Raw genomic sequence first — 20,379 nt, forward strand, 5'->3', positions numbered from 1 at the left:
AAATTTCACGAATTATATAATAATCTTTCGCTTAAAAAAAAAAAAAAGAGTCAATGCCCGATCTCTGAATCTTAGCAGGTTTAGGTCTGGTTAGTACTTGGATGGGAGAGACGCCTGGGAATACCAGGTGCTGTAAGCTTTTTGGACATTTTTCACTAGTATATAATAATTTTGCAAAAAAAAGAGTCAATGCCGATCTCTGAATCTTAGCAGGTTTAGGTCTGGTTAGTACTTTAATGAGAGACTGCCTAGGAATACCATTTGCTTTAAGCTTTTGGGTTTTTCTTACTTATATAAATGTACTGGCGATTAGATTGGCTGCTCTTTAAATAGCCCTCTCTTGCAGCAGTCTTCGCTTACGGCCATACTAACCTGGCTATGCCCCGATCTCGTCTGATCTCGGAAGCTAAGCAGGTTTGGGCCTGGTTAGTACTTGGATGGGAGACCGCCTGGGAATACCAGGTGCTGTAAGCTTTTGGAATTTTCACTTAGTATATAATAATTTTTGCCAAAAAATAGAGTCAATGCCCGATCTCTGAATATTAGCAGGTTTGGGCCTGGTTAGTACATGGATGGGAGACTGCCTGGGAATACCAGGTGCTTTAATCTTTTGGAAAATTTCACGAATTATATAATAATCTTTCATTAAAAAAAAAAAAAAAGAGTCAATGCCCGATCTCTGAATCTTAGCAGGTTTAGGTCTGGTTAGTACTTGGATGGGAGACCGCCTGGGAATACCAGGTGCTGTAAGCTTTTTGGACATTTTTCACTTAGTATATAAAAATTTTGCCAAATAATAGAGTCAATGCCCGATCTCTGAATCTTAGCAGGTTTAGGTCTGGTTAGTACTTGGATGGGAGACCGCCTGGGAATACCAGGTGCTGTAAGCTTTTTGGACATTTTTCACTTAGTATATAATAATCTTGCATAAAAAAAAGAGTCAATGCCCGATCTCTGAATCTTAGCAGGTTTAGGTCTGGTTAGTACTTGGAGGGGAGACCGCCTGGGAATACCAGGTGCTGTAAGCTTTTGGAAATTTTCACTTAGTATATAATAATTTTGCCAAAAAATATAGTCAATGCCCGATCTCTGAATATTAGCAGGTTTGGGCCTGGTTAGTACATGGATGGGAGACTGCCTAGGAATACCAGGTGCTTTAAATCTTTTGGAAAATTTCACGAATTATATAATAATCTTTCATTAAAAAAAAAAAAAAAAAGAAAAAAAAAGAAAGAGTCAATGCCAATCTCTGAATCTTAGCAGGTTTAGGTCTGGTTAGTACTTTGATGAGAGACTGCCTAGGAATACCAGGTGCTTTAAGCTTTTGGGTTTCTTTCCTACTTATATAATGTACTGGCGATTAGATTGGCTGCTCTTTAAATAGCCCACTCTTTGCAGCAGTTTTCGCTTACGGCCATACCAACCTGGCTATGCCCGATCTCGTCTGATCTCGGAAGCTAAGCAGGTTTGGCCTGGTTAGTACTTGGATGGGAGACCGCCTGGGAAAACCAGGTGCTGTAAGCTTTTTGGACATTTTTCACTTAGTATATAATAATTTTGCCAAAAAATAGAGTCAATGCCCGATCTCTGAATATTAGCAGGTTTGGGCCTGGTTAGTACATGGATGGGAGACTGCCTGGGAATACCAGGTGCTTTAATCTTTTTGGAAAATTTCACAAATTATATAATAATCTTTCATTAAAAAAAAAAAAAAAAAATAAAAAAAGAAAGAGTCAATGCCCAATCTCTGAATCTTAGCAGGTTTAGGTCTGGTTAGTACTTTGATGAGAGACTGCCTAGGAATACCAGGTGCTTTAAGCTTTTGGGTTTTCTTTCCTACTTATATAATGTACTGGCGATTAGATTGGCTGCTCTTTAAATAGCCCACTCTTTGCAGCAGTTTTCGCTTACGGCCATACCAACCTGGCTATGCCCGATCTCGTCTGATCTCGGAAGCTAAGCAGGTTTGGCCTGGTTAGTACTTGGATGGGAGACCGCCTGGGAATACCAGGTGCTGTAAGCTTTTTGGACATTTTTCACTTAGTATAATAATTTTGCCAAAAAATAGAGTCAATGCCCGATCTCTGAATATTAGCAGGTTTGGGCCTGGTTAGTACATGGATGGGAGACTGCCTGGGAATACCAGGTGCTTTAATCTTTTTGGAAAATTTCACAAATTATATAATAATCTTTCATTAAAAAAAAAAAAAAAAAAGAGTCAATGCCCGATCTCTGAATATTAGCAGGTTTGGGCCTGGTTAGTACATCGGTGGAGACTGCCTGGGAATACCAGGTGCTTAATCTTTTGGAAAAATTCACGAATTATATAATAATCTTTCATTAAAAAAAAAAAAAAAAAAAGAGTCAATGCCCGATCTCTGAATCTTAGCAGGTTTAGGTCTGGTTAGTACTTTGATGAGAGACTGCCTAGGAATACCAGGTGCTTTAAGCTTTTGGGTTTCTTTCCTACTTATATAATGTACTGGCGATTAGATTGGCTGGTCTTTAAATAGCCCTCTCTTTGCAGCAGTCTTCGCTTACGGCTATACCAACATGGCTATGCCCGATCTCGTCTGATCTCGTAAGCTAAGCAGGTTTGGCCTGGTTAGTACTTGGATGGGAGACCGCCTGGGAATACCAGGTGCTGTAAGCTTTTTGGACATTTTTCACTTAGTATATAATAATTTTGCCAAAAAATAGAGTCAATGACCAATCTATGAATATTAGCAGGTTTGGGCCTGGTTAGTACATGGATGGGAGACTGCCTGGGAATACCAGGTGATTTAATCTTTTTGGAAAATTTCACGAATTATAATAATAATCTTGCATAAAAAAAGAGTCAATGCCCGATCTCTGAATCTTAGCAGGTTTAGGTCTGGTTAGTACTTGGATGGGAGACCGCCTGGGAATACCAGGTGCTGTAAGCTTTTTGGACATTTTTCACTTAGTATATAATAATTTTGCCAAATAATAGAGTCAATGCCCGATCTCCGAATCTTAGCAGGTTTAGGTCTGGTTAGTACTTTGATGAGAGACTGCCTAGGAATACCAGGTGCTTTAAGCTTTTGGGTTTTCTTTCCTACTTATATAATGTACTGGCGATTAGATTGGCTGCTCTTTAAATAGCCCTCTCTTTGCAGCAGTCTTCGCTTACGGCCATACCAACCTGAGGGCGCTAGAGAGCTAGTGTGAAACAGGAAGTGAGGTGGCAATATAAGGGTGAAGAAGGTTCACCCAAAATTGTTTGGTGTGTGTTTGTTTTTTTGGTTATTTGAGTCTTAATAATTGTTTTTTGTTTAAATTTTTGGGTTATTTTATTACTTGGATCATTTTATTTTTCCTTTTTTTTGTTTGTTTTTTGTTTTCCTTATTTTTGAAAAATGGACGGAACTACGGCAACAGACACGGACTTGGCACGAGGAACACGGCGGCAAATGGCAAACGGACTGGAAAAAACTCAACAAGAAAAGGATGGGCCTGAAAGGAGATAGAAAAGAACCTACACCAAAGAAGCTACAGTAGTAGTGGATTTGACTGAAGTGCATGAAGGAAAGCTGAAGACATAATACAAGCGCTGAAAGATAAGTTGCATGTGACAAAAATATTGGCTGTAAGACCCAAAATGTTGAAGGAGTACGAAATTACATTTGAAAAGGAAGAAGATATTGAAAATCTGAACGAAGGATTGATGATTAAAGGAAAACTACGTTAAATTAAAAAATTGAATAACAGAGAATTTGTTGTCTCGTTCATGCATTTGCCCGCTTACCTGGATGATGCAGAGATTCTACAGAAGCTGGAGGGATGGGGGGGTTACTCCGGTCTCTCAGATAAGAAGAAGATTTTATACCGGCACCAACATAGAAGATGGAACAAGGTTCCTTAAGGTACAGTTCCCAAAAGAAGTGGCCTCCTTGCCCTACAGTACTCGATTTGAAATGGAGGATGGTCCTCAATACTATAGAGTGATACATAGCAAGCAGGTGAAAACCTGCAGGTTGTGTATGAGCCCTGATCATGTGATGAAGGACTGCCCAGACTTTAAATGTAATAAAAGCTCGGAAACAGGCCACTTCGCGAGGGACTGTAAGGTGGTGAGGTGTCCAGAATGCAATTGTGTACTGGACAAATGCGAGTGCTGGTATGGAGACCAGCACAATGAAGAAGAGAGGGGGAGTGGGCAGATGCATGAGACAGACAATGAAGAGGAGCAAAGGGAAGACACCGGAGCAAGGCAAAGAGAGGACAATGTAAGCAAGGACAATGACAATGAGATTGAAAAGACTGGTTTAACACAGGACATTGTGGAAATGGAGGTACAGATGGAGTTTAATGCGGTTGGACAAGTAGAAACAGAGGAACCAGAAGAGACTGAATGGATAGGTGAGACGGAAAGAAAAGACAAAGACAGTGAAAACCTGGGCGGAGACAGCACTGCAGGAACATCCAATAAAAGAAGAAGAAAAGTTAAGGTAATACCCAATTTGGAGAAAGCTAAAAATAAAATGTGTAAGCAAAGTAATGAGGAGAAACAAGACTGTGGAAGAAGTGCAAAAGAGGGGGAGGAAATAGGATAACAAAATTATGATGCTAAAGTTTGTACTTTTATCTTTTTTAATTGTGTTGAAAATTGTTACTTTTAATGCAAGAGGGTTAATGAATGGTGTGGAATTTGAAAAAGTCAAGGAACTGTGCAGGGATGAAGATGTGATTTTATTGCAAGAAACGAATTGGAAAGAGAGTGTAATGGAGGATTTTAAAAAAAGATGGGAAGGGGAATTATTTTTTAATAATGCGGAGGGAAAAATAGGAGGAGGAGTTGCGATGTTAATAAGAAAAGATAGAGATATCAGGTCAAAGCAAATGTATAATGACACACAAGGAAAATGCATGGCTTTAGAAATTAAGATGGATGAAGATGATTTTATTTTAGTAAACGTACATGCTCCAAATGAAGAAATAGAAAAGAAAAAATATTTTAATATAATAGTTGAGTTAATGGAAAAATGGAAGAGGGTAATAATTGCGGGGGATTTTAACACTGTTTTTAGTAAAATGGATATGGCTAACTGAATGGTTTTTAAATCGGATGGCGGAAGAAAGGAGTTAATGTCATTGATGGGAGAGTATAACATGATTGATGTGTGGAGAGAAAGAAATGGGAAAAAGAGGGAATTTACAAGAAGACAGCTGGTAGGGAATTTTATGTGTCAAACTAGGATAGACTACTTTTTATGTACTAGGAATTTGGAATGTTTTATTGATGGAGTGTTTTATAAAGAAACGACCTTAAGTGATCACAAAATGGTGCAAATGAGAATGGATTTTAAAAAGGATATGAGGGGATTTTAAACACTGAAGTTTTAAAGGAAGAAAGTTTTAAAAAAGAGATAGAAAATAAATTTGATGAGGGGAAAAAAAGACTTGATGTGCATAGAAGATGAAAGGCAATGGTGGGAAAACATGAAATATGACATAAATAAATATGTTATGAATTACTGTAAATTGTTACAAAAGGTAAAAAGAACAAAGGAACAAGAAATAAGAAAGACGTTAAGAGAGGAGTTGAATAAAAATGAAGTTAACGTGCCAAGAGTAATTGAAGTGGAGGAAAAGTTGAGGAAAATAGAAGAAGGGAAACATAAAGGGGCGACGTTAAGAAGTAAAGCTAAGTATACACTAGAAGGGGAGAAATGTAGTAGATCCTTTTTTAACCTTTAGAAAAGCAGGGTGAACGCGGGAATAATTAAAGAACTTAGGAATAAGGAAGGACAAGCTGTTTTAAGCACAGAAGGGAATTTTAAAGGAAATAAGCACATATTATGAAGAACTTTTTAGATCAGAGGAAGGGAATGAGGAAAAAAGGAACATTTTGTTACAACAGATAACACAAAAAGTCGGTGAGGGGGATAAGAAGGAATGTGATAAGGGAATAACAACTGAGGAAATTATACAAGCAATAAATCAGATAAGTGTGAAGAAAAGCCCAGGAATAGATGGTATTGGAAGTGAGTTTTATAAGGTTTTTAAAGAAAAAGTAAGCCCGATTTTAAAAGAAGTCTATGAAGAGGTTTTTTAAAAAAGAAAGGGTACACCAAAGAATGGGCTTAGGCTTAATGAAAATAATCTACAAGAGAAAAGGAGACAAAGCAGAACTGAGAAATTTTAGGCCCATTACAATGTTAAACACAGATTTTAAAATTTTAGCCAGGGTTTTAGCGAACAGATTAAAAAATATCATGCCAAACATAATAGAGACTAACCAGGCATATGGAGTAAAGGGGAGGGACATTGCAGATATCACGAGTAGCATAAGATATATAATGGGGTACATAAAAGAAAAAGGAAAGGAGGCATATATAATAAGCATGGATTTCGAGAAGGCGTTTGACAGAGTGGAGCATGGGTTTTTATTGGCTGTTTTAAAACAATTTGGTTTTGGAGAGAATTTTATAAAATGGATCTCAGTGTTATACAGCGATATTTTAACAAAAGTCAAATGTAATGGTTTTTTAACGGAACCTTTTAAAGTTTTTAAGGTCTATAAAACAAGGGTGTCCACTGTCAGCGAAGTTATATTCTTTGGTGGCTGAACCATTAGGGCTTTTAATAAACAGAGAGAAAAAAATAAAGGGAATAAAACTAGAAGAAAAAGAGGAACTGACTAAAATTTTCCAGTATGCTGATGATACCACAATTGTTGTTGAAAATATAGAAAGTGTTAAAGAAGTAATGGAAAAAATTAAATGTTATTGTGAGGGATCAGGTGCAAAAATAAATGAGGAAAAATCAGTATATATGAAGTTCGGAAGGTCAGAGGTTTTAACGGGGGTTGTTAAATTCCTAGAGGTACAAGAAATGAGGATTTTAGGAGTAGGCTTAGCAAAGAATGAGAAGGAAACTGTTGATAATATGTGGGATGAGACATTGGGAGGGATGGATAGGAGACTGATTTTTTGGAGAAACAGGTTTTTAAGTTTGGAAGGAAAAATTTTAATTGTAAACATGTTAATGTTATCAAAAATGTGGAACAAATAACATGTGATGCCATTGCCAAACTGGGTTTTTAGGAGAATAAAAAAGAGTATTTTAGAATTTTTATGGGAAAAAAAAGCCTCCAAGGATAGCGTACAATACGCTGATAGGAAAACCAGAAGAGGGAGGGATGGGTTTAGTCGATGTGGAACAGAAGATGAAAAGCATGAGGATTAAAGTGGTTAAGAAATATTTGGATGATAAGAAGAGAGATGAATGGAAGAAATTGATGGGTTTTTATTTAAATAAATGTGGGAATTTTATCCTTGGGGAAAACATTTTATGGATGAAGTTGAAAAGTTGGATGATGGAGGGGATACCACAGTTTTATAAAAAGGTTTTAAATGCTTGGAGGCTTTTTTTTAACAGAGGTCGATTTTAATCCGGAGGGGAGGGAAGCGATTTTAAATCAGCCTCTGTTTTTAAATGACAAAATAAAGATACACGAGCGAGATATCTATTTTAAGAAGTGGCTACAAGTGGGGATTGTAAACGTGAGAGATGTTTTATGGGAGATGAAAGAGGGATTTTTACCACTCCAAGTGATTAAAGATGCAATGGAGGAGGAGAAAGAGGATTTTAATGTCATGGTTTAAAAAAAAAACAGTATGAAGATGTCAAGAAAGCAATCCCAAGGCAATGGCTAGATCAGATTAAAAAGAAGGGAGAAGGAGAAAATAAAATGATGGTGTTTTTAAAATGTAAAGAAAAGAGGGTGGATTTTAATTTGTGTACTGTGAAAATGTTCTATGAGTTTTTTATAAATGGAGTTTTTGAAAAACCTGTTGCCAACCAGATTTGGTTAAGGCATTTTAATGAAATCGAAGAAAAAGACATTTGGAAGAATAGAACATGGAAATGGTTGGATGTAGATTTAGAATGTTTAGACTATTTTATTAGACAAAATGTGATCTATACAGAAATGAGATTGTGTATGATGCAGAAGGCAACAAATGTTCAATGTAAAGTCTGTAAAAAAGAAGATGAAGGTATTTTACACTTGTTCTTATTATGTGGAAAACTTAACCCATTTTGTAATGAACTGAAAGAAATTGTCAAAGAATTAAGAAAAAATAAAGAGGTTACTGACTGGCAAAGGATTTTTTATGCTGGGAATGACAGAGAACAAAGGAAATAAGAAACTTGTTAATTTGTTTTTAATCTTAGCAAAAAAAGCTATATGGAAAAGAAGAAATGTAGCCAGAAACAGAGATTGTATTTTAAACTTATGGGTGATTTTTAAACAAATGGTAGAAAGTTATGTAGAAATGTTGTACAATTATTTTAAATTGGAAAACCAGATGGAGGATTTTTACAATTACAATTTACATTTAATTTTTTTTACAAATGATGTTATATGTATCTTTAAACAAAAGCATTTTTACATGCCAATAGAAGATGATTAAGATGACATAATTTTATGTGATGTGAATTGTATTACTTCAGTAAAAAAAACTTCAATGACGATGTTAGTTTGATTATGAGATGAATGAAATTGTATGACTAAGAAAATGTGTTTGTTTTGTATTAACTGAAATTCCCAATAAAAAAAATAAAAAAAAAAAAAAAAAAAAAAATCTATGCCCGATCTCGTCTGATCTCGGAACCTATGCAGGTTTGGGACTGGTTAGTACTTGGATCGGAGACCGCCTGGGAATACCAGGTGCTTTAAGCTTTTTGGAAATTTTTCACTTAGTATATAATAATTTTGCCAAATAATAGAGTCAATGCCCGATCTCTGAATCTTAGCAGGTTTATGTCTGGTTAGTACTTTGATGAGAGACTGCCTGGGAATACCAGGTGCTTTAAGCTTTTGGGTTTTCTTTCCTACTTATATAATGTACTGGCGATTAGATTGGTCGGTCTTTAAATAGCCCTCTCTTTGCAGCAGTCTTGGCTTACGGTCATACCAACCTGGCTATGCCCCATCTCGTCTGATCTCGGAAGCTAAGCAGGTTTGGGCCTGGTTGGTACTTGGATGGGAGACCGCCTCGGAATAACAGGTGTTGTAAGCTTTTTGGAAATTTTTCACTTAGTATATAATAATTTTGCCAAAAATAGAGTCAATGCCCGATCTCTTAATCTGAGCAGGTTTAGGTCTGGTTAATACTTTGATGAGAGACTGCCTAGGAATACCAGGTGCTTTAAGATTTTGGGTTTTCTTTCCTACTTATATAATGTACTGGCGATTAGATTGGCTGCTCTTTAAATAGCCCTCTCTTTGCAGCAGTCTTCGCTTACGGCAATACCAACCTGGCTATGCCCGATCTTGTCTGATCTCGGAAGCTAAGCAGGTTTGGGCCTGGTTAGTACTTGGATGGGAGACCTCCTGGGAATACCAGGTGCTGTAAGCTTTTTGGACATTTTTCACTTAGTATATAATAATTTTGCCAAAAAATAGAGTCAATGCCCGATCTCTGAATATTAGCAGGTTTGCGCCTGGTTAGTACATGGATGGGAGACTGCCTGGGAATACCAGGTGCTTTAATCTTTTTGGAAAATTTCACGAATTATATAATAATCTTTCATTAAAAAAAAAAAAAGAGTCAATGCCCGATCTCTGAATCTTAGCAGGTTTAGGTCTGGTTAGTACTTGGATGGGAGACCGCCTGGGAATACCAGGTGCTGTAAGCTTTTTGGACATTTTTCACTTAATATATAAAAATTTTGCCAAATAATAGAGTCAATGCCCGATCTCTGAATCTTAGCAGGTTTAGGTCTGGTTAGTACTTGGATGGGAGACTGCCTGGGATTACCAGGTGCTGTAAGCTTTTTGGACATTTTTCACTTAGTATATAATAATCTTGCATAAAAAAAGAGTCAATGCCCGATCTCTGAATCTTAGCAGGTTTAGGTCTGGTTAGTACTTGGAGGGGAGACCGCCTGGGAATACCAGGTGCTGTAAGCTTTTTGGAAATTTTTACTTAGTATATAATAATTTTGCCAAAAAATATAGTCAATGCCCGATCTCTGAATATTAGCAGGTTTGGGCCTGGTTAGTACATGGATGGGAGACTGCCTAGGAATACCAGGTGCTTTAATCTTTTGGAAAATTTCACGAATTATATAATAATCTTTCATTAAAAAAAAAACAAAAAAAAAGAGTCAATGCCCGATCTCTGAATCTTAGCAGGTTTAGGTCTGGTTAGTACTTTGATGAGAGACTGCCTAGGAATACCAGGTGCTTTAAGCTTTTGGGTTTTCTTTCCTACTTATATAATGTACTGGCGATTAGATTGGCTGGTCTTTAAATAGCCCTCTCTTTGCAGCAGTCTTCGCTTACGGCTATACCAACATGGCTATGCCCGATCTCGTCTGATCTCGTAAGCTAAGCAGGTTTGGCCTGGTTAGTACTTGGATGGGAGACCGCCTGGGAATACCAGGTGCTGTAAGCTTTTTGGACATTTTTCACTTAGTATATAATAATTTTGCCAAAAAATAGAGTCAATGCCCAATCTATGAATATTAGCAGGTTTGGGCCTGGTTAGTACATGGATGGGAGACTGCCTGGGAATACCAGGTGATTTAATCTTTTTGGAAAATTTCACGAATTATAATAATAATCTTGCATAAAAAAAGAGTCAATGCCCGATCTCTGAATCTTAGCAGGTTTAGGTCTGGTTAGTACTTGGATGGGAGACCGCCTGGGAATACCAGGTGCTGTAAGCTTTTTGGACATTTTTCACTTAGTATATAATAATTTTGCCAAATAATAGAGTCAATGCCCGATCTCCGAATCTTAGCAGGTTTAGGTCTGGTTAGTACTTTGATGAGAGACTGCCTAGGAATACCAGGTGCTTTAAGCTTTTGGGTTTTCTTTCCTACTTATATAATGTACTGGCGATTAGATTGGCTGCTCTTTAAATAGCCCTCTCTTTGCAGCAGTCTTCGCTTACGGCCATACCAACCTGAGGGCGCTAGAGAGCTAGTGTGAAACAGGAAGTGAGGTGGCAATATAAGGGTGAAGAAGGTTCACCCAAAATTGTTTGGTGTGTGTTTGTTTTTTGGTTATTTGAGTCTTAATAATTGTTTTTTGTTTACATTTTTGGGTTATTTTTATTACTTGGATCATTTTATTTTTCCTTTTTTTTGTTTGTTTTTTTGTTTTCCTTATTTTTGAAAAACAGACACGGACTTGGCACGAGGAACACGGCGGCAAATGGCAAACGGACTGGAAAAAACTCAAAAAGGAAAGGATGGGCCTGAAAGGAGATAGAAAAGAACCTACACCAAAGAAGCTACAGTAGTAGTGGATTTGACTGAAGTGCATGAAGGTAAAGCTGAAGACATAATACAAGCGCTGAAAGATAAGTTGGATGTGACAAAAATATTGGCTGTAAGACCCAAAATGTTGAAGGAGTACGAAATTACGTTTGAAAAGAAAGAAGATATTGAAAATCTGAACGAAGGATTGATGATTAAAGGAAAACTACGTTCAATTAAAAAATTGAATAACAGAGAATTTGTTGTCTCGTTCATGCATTTGCCCGCTTACCTGGATGATGCAGAGATTCTACAGAAGCTGGAGGGATGGGGGGTTACTCCGGTCTCTCAGATAAGAAGAAGATTTTATACCGGCACCAACATAGAAGATGGAACAAGGTTCCTTAAGGTACAGTTCCCAAAAGAAGTGGCCTCCTTGCCCTACAGTACTCGAATTGAAATGGAGGATGGTCCTCAATACTATAGAGTGATACATAGCAAGCAGGTGAAAACCTGCAGGTTGTGTATGAGCCCTGATCATGTTATGAAGGACTGCCCAGACTTTAAATGTAATAAAAGCTCGGAAACAGGCCACTTCGCGAGGGACTGTAAGGTGGTGAGGTGTCCAGAATGCAATTGTGTACTGGACAAATGTGAGTGCTGGTATGGAGACCAGCACAATGAAGAAGAGAGGGGGAGTGGGCAGATGCATGAGACAGACAATGAAGAGGAGCAAAAGGAAGACACCGGAGCAAGGCAAAGAGAGGACAATGTAAGCAAGGACAATGACAATGAGATTGAAAAGACTGGTTTAACACAGGACATTGTGGAAATGGAGGTACAGATGGAGTTTAATGCGGTTGGACAAGTAGAAACAGAGGAACCAGAAGAGACTGAATGGATAGGTGAGACGGAAAGAAAAGACAAAGACAGTGAAAACCTGGGCGGAGACAGCACTGCAGGAACATCCAATAAAAGAAGAAGAAAAGTTAAGGTTATACCCAATTTGGAGAAAGCTAAAAATAAAATGTGTAAGCAAAGTAATGAGGAGAAACAAGACTGTGGAAGAAGTGCAAAAGAGGGGGAGGAAATAGGATAACAAAATTATGATGCTAAAGTTTGTACTTTTATCTTTTTTAATTGTGTTGAAAATTGTTACTTTTAATGCAAGAGGGTTAATGAATGGTGTGGAATTTGAAAAAGTCAAGGAACTGTGCAGGGATGAAGATGTGATTTTATTGCAAGAAACGAATTGGAAAGAGAGTGTAATGGAGGATTTTAAAAAAAGATGGGAAGGGGAATTATTTTTTAATAATGCGGAGGGAAAAATAGGAGGAGGAGTTGCGATGTTAATAAGAAAAGATAGAGATATCAGGTCAAAGCAAATGTATAATGACACACAAGGAAAATGCATGGCTGTAGAAATTAAGATGAATGAAGATGATTTTATTTTAGTAAACGTACATGCTCCAAATGAAGAAATAGAAAAGAAAAAATATTTTAATATAATAGTTGAGTTAATGGAAAAATGGAAGAGGGTAATAATTGCGGGGGATTTTAACACTGTTTTTAGTAAAATGGATATGGCTAACGGAATGGTTTTTAAATCGGATGGGGGAAGAAAGGAGTTAATGTCATTGATGGGAGAGTATAACATGATTGATGTGTGGAGAGAAAGAAATGGGAAAAAGAGGGAATTTACAAGAAGACAGCTGGTAGGGAATTTTATGTGTCAAACTAGGATAGACTACTTTTTATGTACTAGGAATTTGGAATGTTTTATTGATGGAGTGTTTTATAAAGAAACGACCTTAAGTGATCACAAAATGGTGCAAATGAGAATGGATTTTAAAAAGGATATGAGGGGATTTTAAACACTGAAGTTTTAAAGGAAGAAAGTTTTAAAAAAGAGATAGAAAATAAATTTGACGAGGGGAAAAAAGACTTGATGTGCATAGAAGATAAAAGGCAATGGTGGGAAAACATGAAATATGACATAAATAAATATGTTATGAATTACTGTAAATTGTTACAAAAGGTAAAAAGAACAAAGGAACAAGAAATAAGAAAGACGTTAAGAGAGGAGTTGAATAAAAATGAAGTTAACGTGCCAAGAGTAATTGAAGTGGAGGAAAAGTTGAGGAAAATAGAAGAAGGGAAACATAAAGGGGCGACGTTAAGAAGTAAAGCTAAGTATACACTAGAAGGGGAGAAATGTAGTAGATTCTTTTTTAACCTTTAGAAAAGCAGGGTGAACGCGGGAATAATTAAAGAACTTAGGAATAACTTAGGACAAGCTGTTTTAAGCACAGAAGGGAATTTTAAAGGAAATAAGCACATATTATGAAGAACTTTTTAGATCAGAGGAAGGGAATGAGGAAAAAAGGAACATTTTGTTACAACAGATAACACAAAAAGTCGGTGAGGGGGATAAGAAGGAATGTGATAAGGGAATAACAACTGAGGAAATTATACAAGCAATAAATCAGATAAGTGTGAAGAAAAGCCCAGGAATAGATGGTATTGGAAGTGAGTTTTATAAGGTTTTTAAAGAAAAAGTAAGCCCGATTTTAAAAGAAGTCTATGAAGAGGTTTTTAAAAAAGAAAGGGTACACCAAAGAATGGGCTTAGGCTTAATGAAAATAATCTACAAGAGAAAAGGAGACAAAGCAGAACTGAGAAATTTTAGGCCCATTACAATGTTAAACACAGATTTTAAAATTTTAGCCAGGGTTTTAGCGAACAGATTAAAAAATATAATGCCAAACATAATAGAGACTAACCAGGCATATGGAGTAAAGGGGAGGGACATTGCAGATATCACGAGTAGCATAAGATATATAATGGGGAACATAAAAGAAAAAGGAAAGGAGGCATATATAATAAGCATGGATTTCGAGAAGGCGTTTGACAGAGTGGAGCATGGGTTTTTATTGGCTGTTTTAAAACAATTTGGTTTTGGAGAGAATTTTATAAAATGGATCTCTGTTTTATACAGCGATATTTTAACAAAAGTCAAATGTAATGTTTTTTTAACGGAACCTTTTAAAGTTTTAAGGTCTGTAAAACAAGGGTGTCCACTGTCAGCGAAGTTATATTCTTTGGTGGCTGAACCATTAGGGCTTTTAATAAACAGAGAGAAAAAAATAAAGGGAATAAAACTAGAAGAAAAAGAGGAACTGACTAAAATTTTCCAGTATGCTGATGATACCACAATTGTTGTTGAAAATATAGAAAGTGTTAAAGAAGTAATGGAAAAAATTAAATGTTATTGTGAGGGATCAGGTGCAAAAATAAATGAGGAAAAATCAGTATATATGAAGTTCGGAAGGTCAGAGGTTTTAACGGGGGTTGTTAAATTCCTAGAGGTACAAGAAATGAGGATTTTAGGAGTAGGCTTAGCAAAGAATGAGAAGGAAACTGTTGATAATATGTGGGATGAGACATTGGGAGGGATGGATAGGAGACTGATTTTTTGGAGAAACAGGTTTTTAAGTTTGGAAGGAAAAATTTTAATTGTAAACATGTTAATGTTATCAAAAATGTGGAACAAATAACATGTGATGCCATTGCCAAACTGGGTTTTTAGGAGAATAAAAAAGAGTATTTTAGAATTTTTATGGGAAAAAAAGCCTCCAAGGATAGCGTACAATACGCTGATAGGAAAACCAGAAGAGGGAGGGATGGGTTTAGTCGATGTGGAACAGAAGATGAAAAGCATGAGGGTTAAAGTGGTTAAGAAATATTTGGATGATAAGAAGAGAGATGAATGGAAGAAATTGATGGGTTTTTATTTAAATAAATGTGGAAATTTTAACCTTGGGGAAAACATTTTATGGATGAAGTTGAAAAGTTGGATGATGGAGGGGATACCACAGTTTTATAAAAAAGGTTTTAAATGCTTGGAGGCTTTTTTTTAACAGAGGTCGATTTTAATCCGGATGGGAGGGAAGCGATTTTAAATCAGCCTCTGTTTTTAGATGACAAAATAAAGATACACGAGCGAGATATCTATTTTAAGAAGTGGCTACAAGTGGGGATTGTAAACGTGAGAGATGTTTTATGGGAGATGAAAGAGGGATTTTTACCACTCCAAGTGATTAAAGATGCAATGGAGGAGGAGAAAGAGGATTTTAATGTCATGGTTTTAAAAAAAAAAACAGTATGAAGATGTCAAGAAAGCAATCCCAAGGCAATGGCTAGATCAGATTAAAAAGAAGGGAGAAGGAGAAAATAAAATGATGGTGTTTTTAAAATGTAAAGAAAAGAGGGTGGATTTTAATTTGTGTACTGTGAAAATGTTCTATGAGTTTTTTATAAATGGAGTTTTTGAAAAACCTGTTGCCAACCAGATTTGGTTAAGGCATTTTAATGAAATCGAAGAAAAAGACATTTGGAAGAATAGAACATGGAAATGGTTGGATGTAGATTTAGAATGTTTAGACTATTTTATTAGACAAAATGTGATCTATACAGAAATGAGATTGTGTATGATGCAGAAGGCAACAAATGTTCAATGTAAAGTCTGTAAAAAAGAAGATGAAGGTATTTTACACTTGTTCTTATTATGTGGAAAACTTAACCCATTTTGTAATGAACTGAAAGAAATTGTCAAAGAATTAAGAGAAAATAAAGAGGTTACTGACTGGAAAAGGATTTTTTATGCTGGGAATGACAGAGAACAAAGGAAATAAGAAACTTGTTAATTTGTTTTTAATCTTAGCAAAAAAAGCTATATGGAAAAGAAGAAATGTAGCCAGAAACAGAGATTGTATTTTAAACTTATGGGTGATTTTTAAACAAATGGTAGAAAGTTATGTAGAAATGTTTTACAATTATTTTAAATTGGAAAACCAGATTTTTACAATTACAATTTACATTTAAATTTTTTTCCAAATGATGTTATATGTATCTTTAAACAAAAGCATTTTTACATGCCAATAGAAGATGATTAAGATGACATAATTTTATGTGATGTGAATTGTATTACTTCAGTAAAAAAAAACTTCAATGACGATGTTAGTTTGATTATGAGATGAATGAAATTGTATGACTAAGAAAATGTGTTTGTTTTGTATTAACTGAAATTCCCAATATAAAAAAAAAAAAAAAAAAAAAAAAAAAAGCTATGCCCGATCTCATCTGATCTCGGAACCTAAGCAGGTTTGGGACTGGTTAGTACTTGGATGGGAGACCGCCTGGGAATACCAGGTGCTGTAAGCTTTTTGGAAATTTTTCACTTAGTATATAATAATTTTGCCAAATAATAGAGTCAATGCCCGATCTCTGAATCTTAGCAGGTTTAGGTCTGGTTAGTACTTTGATGAGAGACTGCCTGGGAATACCAGGTGCTTTAATCTTTTGGAAAATTTCACGAATTATATAATAATCTTTCATTAAAAAAAAAAAAAAAAAAAAAGAGTCAATGCCCGATCTCTGAATCTTAGCAGGTTTAGGTCTGGTTAGTACTTTGATGAGAGACTGCCTAGGAATACCAGGTGCTTTAAGCTTTTGGGTTTTCTTTCCTACTTATATAATGTACTGGCGATTAGATTGGTCGGTCTTTAAATAGCCCTCTCTTTGCAGCAGTCTTGGCTTACGGTCATACCAACCTGGCTATGCCCCATCTCGTCTGATCTCGGAAGCTAAGCAAGTTTGGGCCTGGTTGGTACTTGGATGGGAGACCGCCTCGGAATAACAGGTGTTGTAAGCTTTTTGGAAATTTTTCACTTAGTATCACTGGCGGCGCCAGGGGGGGTCTTGGGGGGTCTCAAGACCCTGCCAAAAAATGCCTTGACCCCCCATTTGACCCCCCCAGCCTCTTCCTGATTAAAAATATATATATTCGGGATAAAGATCCAAAAATGTTTCTCTTCAAACTACGCAGAACAATAATAAATAATAATTATTTCGACATTTATTCATACACTGAACCGAGAACCGTTTCTGTCGGACGCGTCCGATTCGAGAACCGATGAGCTGATGATAACTGCGCATGCGTGATTCAGCGTGAAGCAGACTGACACAGAGCGCATCTGAACCGAACTGATTCTTTTGGTGATTGATTCTGAACTGATTCTTTGCTAATGTTATAAGCGCGGGTAAACCAAAGGCTTGAATGAAGGGCAATCATCGCCAATGACGGCATTACATCGAGCGCAAAAGAACCGGTGAACCATTTTTTTTTCAGCTGGTTTATTTGATCGAATTGTCCGAAAGAACCGGTTCACTTGAGCACCTGCTCCTTTGCCCCTTAAGTGCCCTTTTGTCAAAGCAAAATTTCCTCAATTTTTTTTTGTAATAACATAAACTTTTGTGAATGCCTGCCCACGCCCAATCATAATATTAGTACAATTTATTTATAATAATTTAGCCGTAAATAAAATGACCAACATGATGACCTTTCACCTGAGTACGACCTCATCCAACCGGGAAGATTCCTCATGCTGCACTCGCATTTTTTTAATTGCTAGAGGATATTTTCAACATCGTGGCAGCTGGTAAGTGGTGTTTCATTCTCAGCGAAGTGATTTTGGTGTTTATTTACTTATTATTATTTTACAAGAACGATGTGATGTGAGAACATGCAGATACGTTGTTTATATTGCTGTGTGTAGCCTGTAGTGTAGATAGCGTGCTGTTTGAGGGAGAAAAGTTTCACAGGCATCGAGGGGTCTGGTCTTTTTTATGTTATTTGAATAAACTTTTATTATATTACAGTACTTATTTATTTTAACACGCTTATTCAGATTTTCTCATTCTCTGAATTATAATTATAAAAATAAAAACAATTCAGATTTTAAATGTGATGCAAATATTTTTTTCTACAATAGCAACAGTGTTAACAACCGCAAGACCACTTTAGCCTGTAAACTCAATAATATCTATCTGGAAATAAATGTAAAAATATCAATGTCAATAAAAATGCATAATATACCTGACATGAAAGTGCAGTGTGAAGGATATGAATTACAAATGTAGCCTGTCATTTGTTTACATTGCAAAGGTGTTTTTGTTGTTTAGTAGCAGAAATATGCAGTTATTAGCCATGTCCACTGTATTTTTTGTTGGTTTTCATGAGACCCCCCTTGAAAAGACAAGGACCCCCCATTGCCCCCCCAATCAAAATTGTCTGGAGCCGCCACTGCTTAGTATATAATAATTTTGCCAAAAATAGAGTCAATGCCCGATCTCTTAATCTTAGCAGGTTTAGGTCTGGTTAATACTTTGATGAGAGACTGCCTAGGAATACCAGGTGCTTTAAGATTTTGGGTTTTCTTTCCTACTTATATAATGTACTGGCGATTAGATTGGCTGCTCTTTAAATAGCCCTCTCTTTGCAGCAGTCTTCGCTTACGGCAATACCAACCTGGCTATGCCCGATCTCGTCTGATCTCGGAAGCTAAGCAGGTTTGGGCCTGGTTAGTACTTGGATGGGAGACCGCCTGGGAATACCAGGTGCTGTAAGCTTTTTGGACATTTTTCACTTAGTATATAATAATTTTGCCAAAAAATAGAGTCAATGCCCGATCTCTGAATATTAGCAGGTTTGCGCCTGGTTAGTACATGGATGGGAGACTGCCTGGGAATACCAGGTGCTTTAATCTTTTTGGAAAATTTCACGAATTATATAATAATCTTTCATTAAAAAAAAAAAAAAGGAGTCAATGCCCGATCTCTGAATCTTAGCAGGTTTAGGTCTGGTTAGTACTTTGATGAGAGACTGCCTAGGAATACCAGGTGCTTTAAGATTTTGGGTTTTCTTTCCTACTTATATAATGTACTGGTGATTAGATTGGTCGGTCTTTAAATAGCCCTCTCTTTGCAGCAGCATCTAAAGCGATATCATTGACTTGATTGCAAATAAAAACAGACACTATTTCAACTGAACAGAGATGACATAACTGAATTCGATGATGAACTGCCTTTAAATATCATTTTGCATTATTGAGACACTGTTTTCCAAATGAATGTTGTTCAGTGCTTTGGCGCAATGTATTTTGTTTAAAACACTATATAAATAAAGGTGATTGGTTGATTGATTGATTTAATCTCTTTGAAAAATTTCACGAATTATATAATAATCTTTCATAAAAAAATAAAGAGTCAATGCCCGATCTCTGAATCTTAGCAGGTTTAGGTCTGGTTGGTACTTGGATGGGAGACCGCCTGGGAATACCAGGTGCTGTAAGCTTTTTGGACATTTTTCACTTAGTATATAATAAATTTGCCAAATAATAGAGTCAATGCCCGATCTCTGAATCTTAGCAGGTTTAGGTCTGGTTAGTACTTTGATGAGAGACTGCCTAGGAATACCAGGTGCTTTAAGCTTTTGGGTTTTCTTTCCTACTTATATAATGTACTGGTGATTAGATTGGTCGGTCTTTAAATAGCCCTCTCTTTGCAGCAGTCTTGGCTTACGGTCATACCAACCTGGCTATGCCCCATCTCGTCTGATCTCGGAAGCTAAGCAGGTTTGGGCCTGGTTGGTACTTGGATGGGAGACCACCTCGGAATAACAGGTGCTGTAAGCTTTTTGGAAATGTTTCACTTAGTATATAATAATTTTGCCAAAAAATAGAGTCAATGCCATGATCTCTGAATCTTAGCAGGTTTAGGTCTGGTTAGTACTTGGATTGGAGACCGCCTGGGAGTACCAGGTGCTGTAAGCTTTTTGGACATTTTTCACTTAGTATATAATAATTTTGCCAAATAATAGAGTCAATGCCCGATCTCTGAATCTTAGCAGGTTTAGGTCTGGTTAGTACTTTGATGAAAGACTGCCTAGGAATACCAGGTGCTTTAAGCTTTTGGGTTTTCTTTCCTACTTATATAATGTACTGGCGATTAGATTGGCTGGTCTTTAAATAGCCCTCTCTTTGCAGCAGTCTTCGCTTACGGCCATACCAACCTGGCTATGCCCGATTTCGTCTGATCTCGGAAGCTAAGCAGCTTTGGCCTCGTTAGTACTTGGATGGGAGACCGCCTGGGAATACCAGGTGCTGTAAGCTTTTTGGACATTTTTCACTTAGTATATAATAATTTTGCCAAAAAATATGGTCAATGCCCGATCTCTGAATATTAGCAGGTTCGGGCATGGTTTACTTCATGGATGGGAGACTACCTGGGAATACCAGGTGC

General features: G+C 36.7%; 5 non-coding genes and 6 pseudogenes across 5 annotated transcripts; all 11 read left to right on the forward strand.

Annotated features, from left to right (window-relative positions):
- The first annotated feature begins 354 nt into the window (after positions 1-354).
- LOC113069679 (5S ribosomal RNA) lies at positions 355-474 on the forward strand. The gene has a single exon (XR_003279796.1). It is a non-coding gene; the product is annotated as a 5S ribosomal RNA (ribosomal RNA).
- A 932-nt stretch (positions 475-1,406) lies between these two features.
- Positions 1,407-1,524, forward strand: LOC113069683 (5S ribosomal RNA). The gene has a single exon (XR_003279800.1). It is a non-coding gene; the product is annotated as a 5S ribosomal RNA (ribosomal RNA).
- A 381-nt stretch (positions 1,525-1,905) lies between these two features.
- LOC113069682 (5S ribosomal RNA) lies at positions 1,906-2,023 on the forward strand. The gene has a single exon (XR_003279799.1). It is a non-coding gene; the product is annotated as a 5S ribosomal RNA (ribosomal RNA).
- Positions 2,024-2,535: 512 nt separating this feature from the next.
- Positions 2,536-2,653, forward strand: LOC113069695 (uncharacterized; annotated as a pseudogene).
- Positions 2,654-8,931: 6,278 nt separating this feature from the next.
- LOC113069697 (uncharacterized) lies at positions 8,932-9,050 on the forward strand (annotated as a pseudogene).
- A 220-nt stretch (positions 9,051-9,270) lies between these two features.
- Positions 9,271-9,389, forward strand: LOC113069677 (5S ribosomal RNA). The gene has a single exon (XR_003279795.1). It is a non-coding gene; the product is annotated as a 5S ribosomal RNA (ribosomal RNA).
- Positions 9,390-10,312: 923 nt separating this feature from the next.
- Positions 10,313-10,430, forward strand: LOC113069696 (uncharacterized; annotated as a pseudogene).
- A 6,402-nt stretch (positions 10,431-16,832) lies between these two features.
- LOC113069704 (uncharacterized) lies at positions 16,833-16,951 on the forward strand (annotated as a pseudogene).
- A 1,638-nt stretch (positions 16,952-18,589) lies between these two features.
- Positions 18,590-18,708, forward strand: LOC113069691 (5S ribosomal RNA). Its single transcript, XR_003279808.1, has one exon. It is a non-coding gene; the product is annotated as a 5S ribosomal RNA (ribosomal RNA).
- A 945-nt stretch (positions 18,709-19,653) lies between these two features.
- On the forward strand, positions 19,654-19,772 carry LOC113069692 (uncharacterized; annotated as a pseudogene).
- A 359-nt stretch (positions 19,773-20,131) lies between these two features.
- LOC113069693 (uncharacterized) lies at positions 20,132-20,249 on the forward strand (annotated as a pseudogene).
- The last annotated feature ends 130 nt before the right edge of the window (positions 20,250-20,379 follow it).

The sequence above is a fragment of the Carassius auratus genome, unplaced genomic scaffold (genome assembly GCF_003368295.1).
Source record: "Carassius auratus strain Wakin unplaced genomic scaffold, ASM336829v1 scaf_tig00002276, whole genome shotgun sequence".
Taxonomy (NCBI): domain Eukaryota; kingdom Metazoa; phylum Chordata; class Actinopteri; order Cypriniformes; family Cyprinidae; genus Carassius; species Carassius auratus.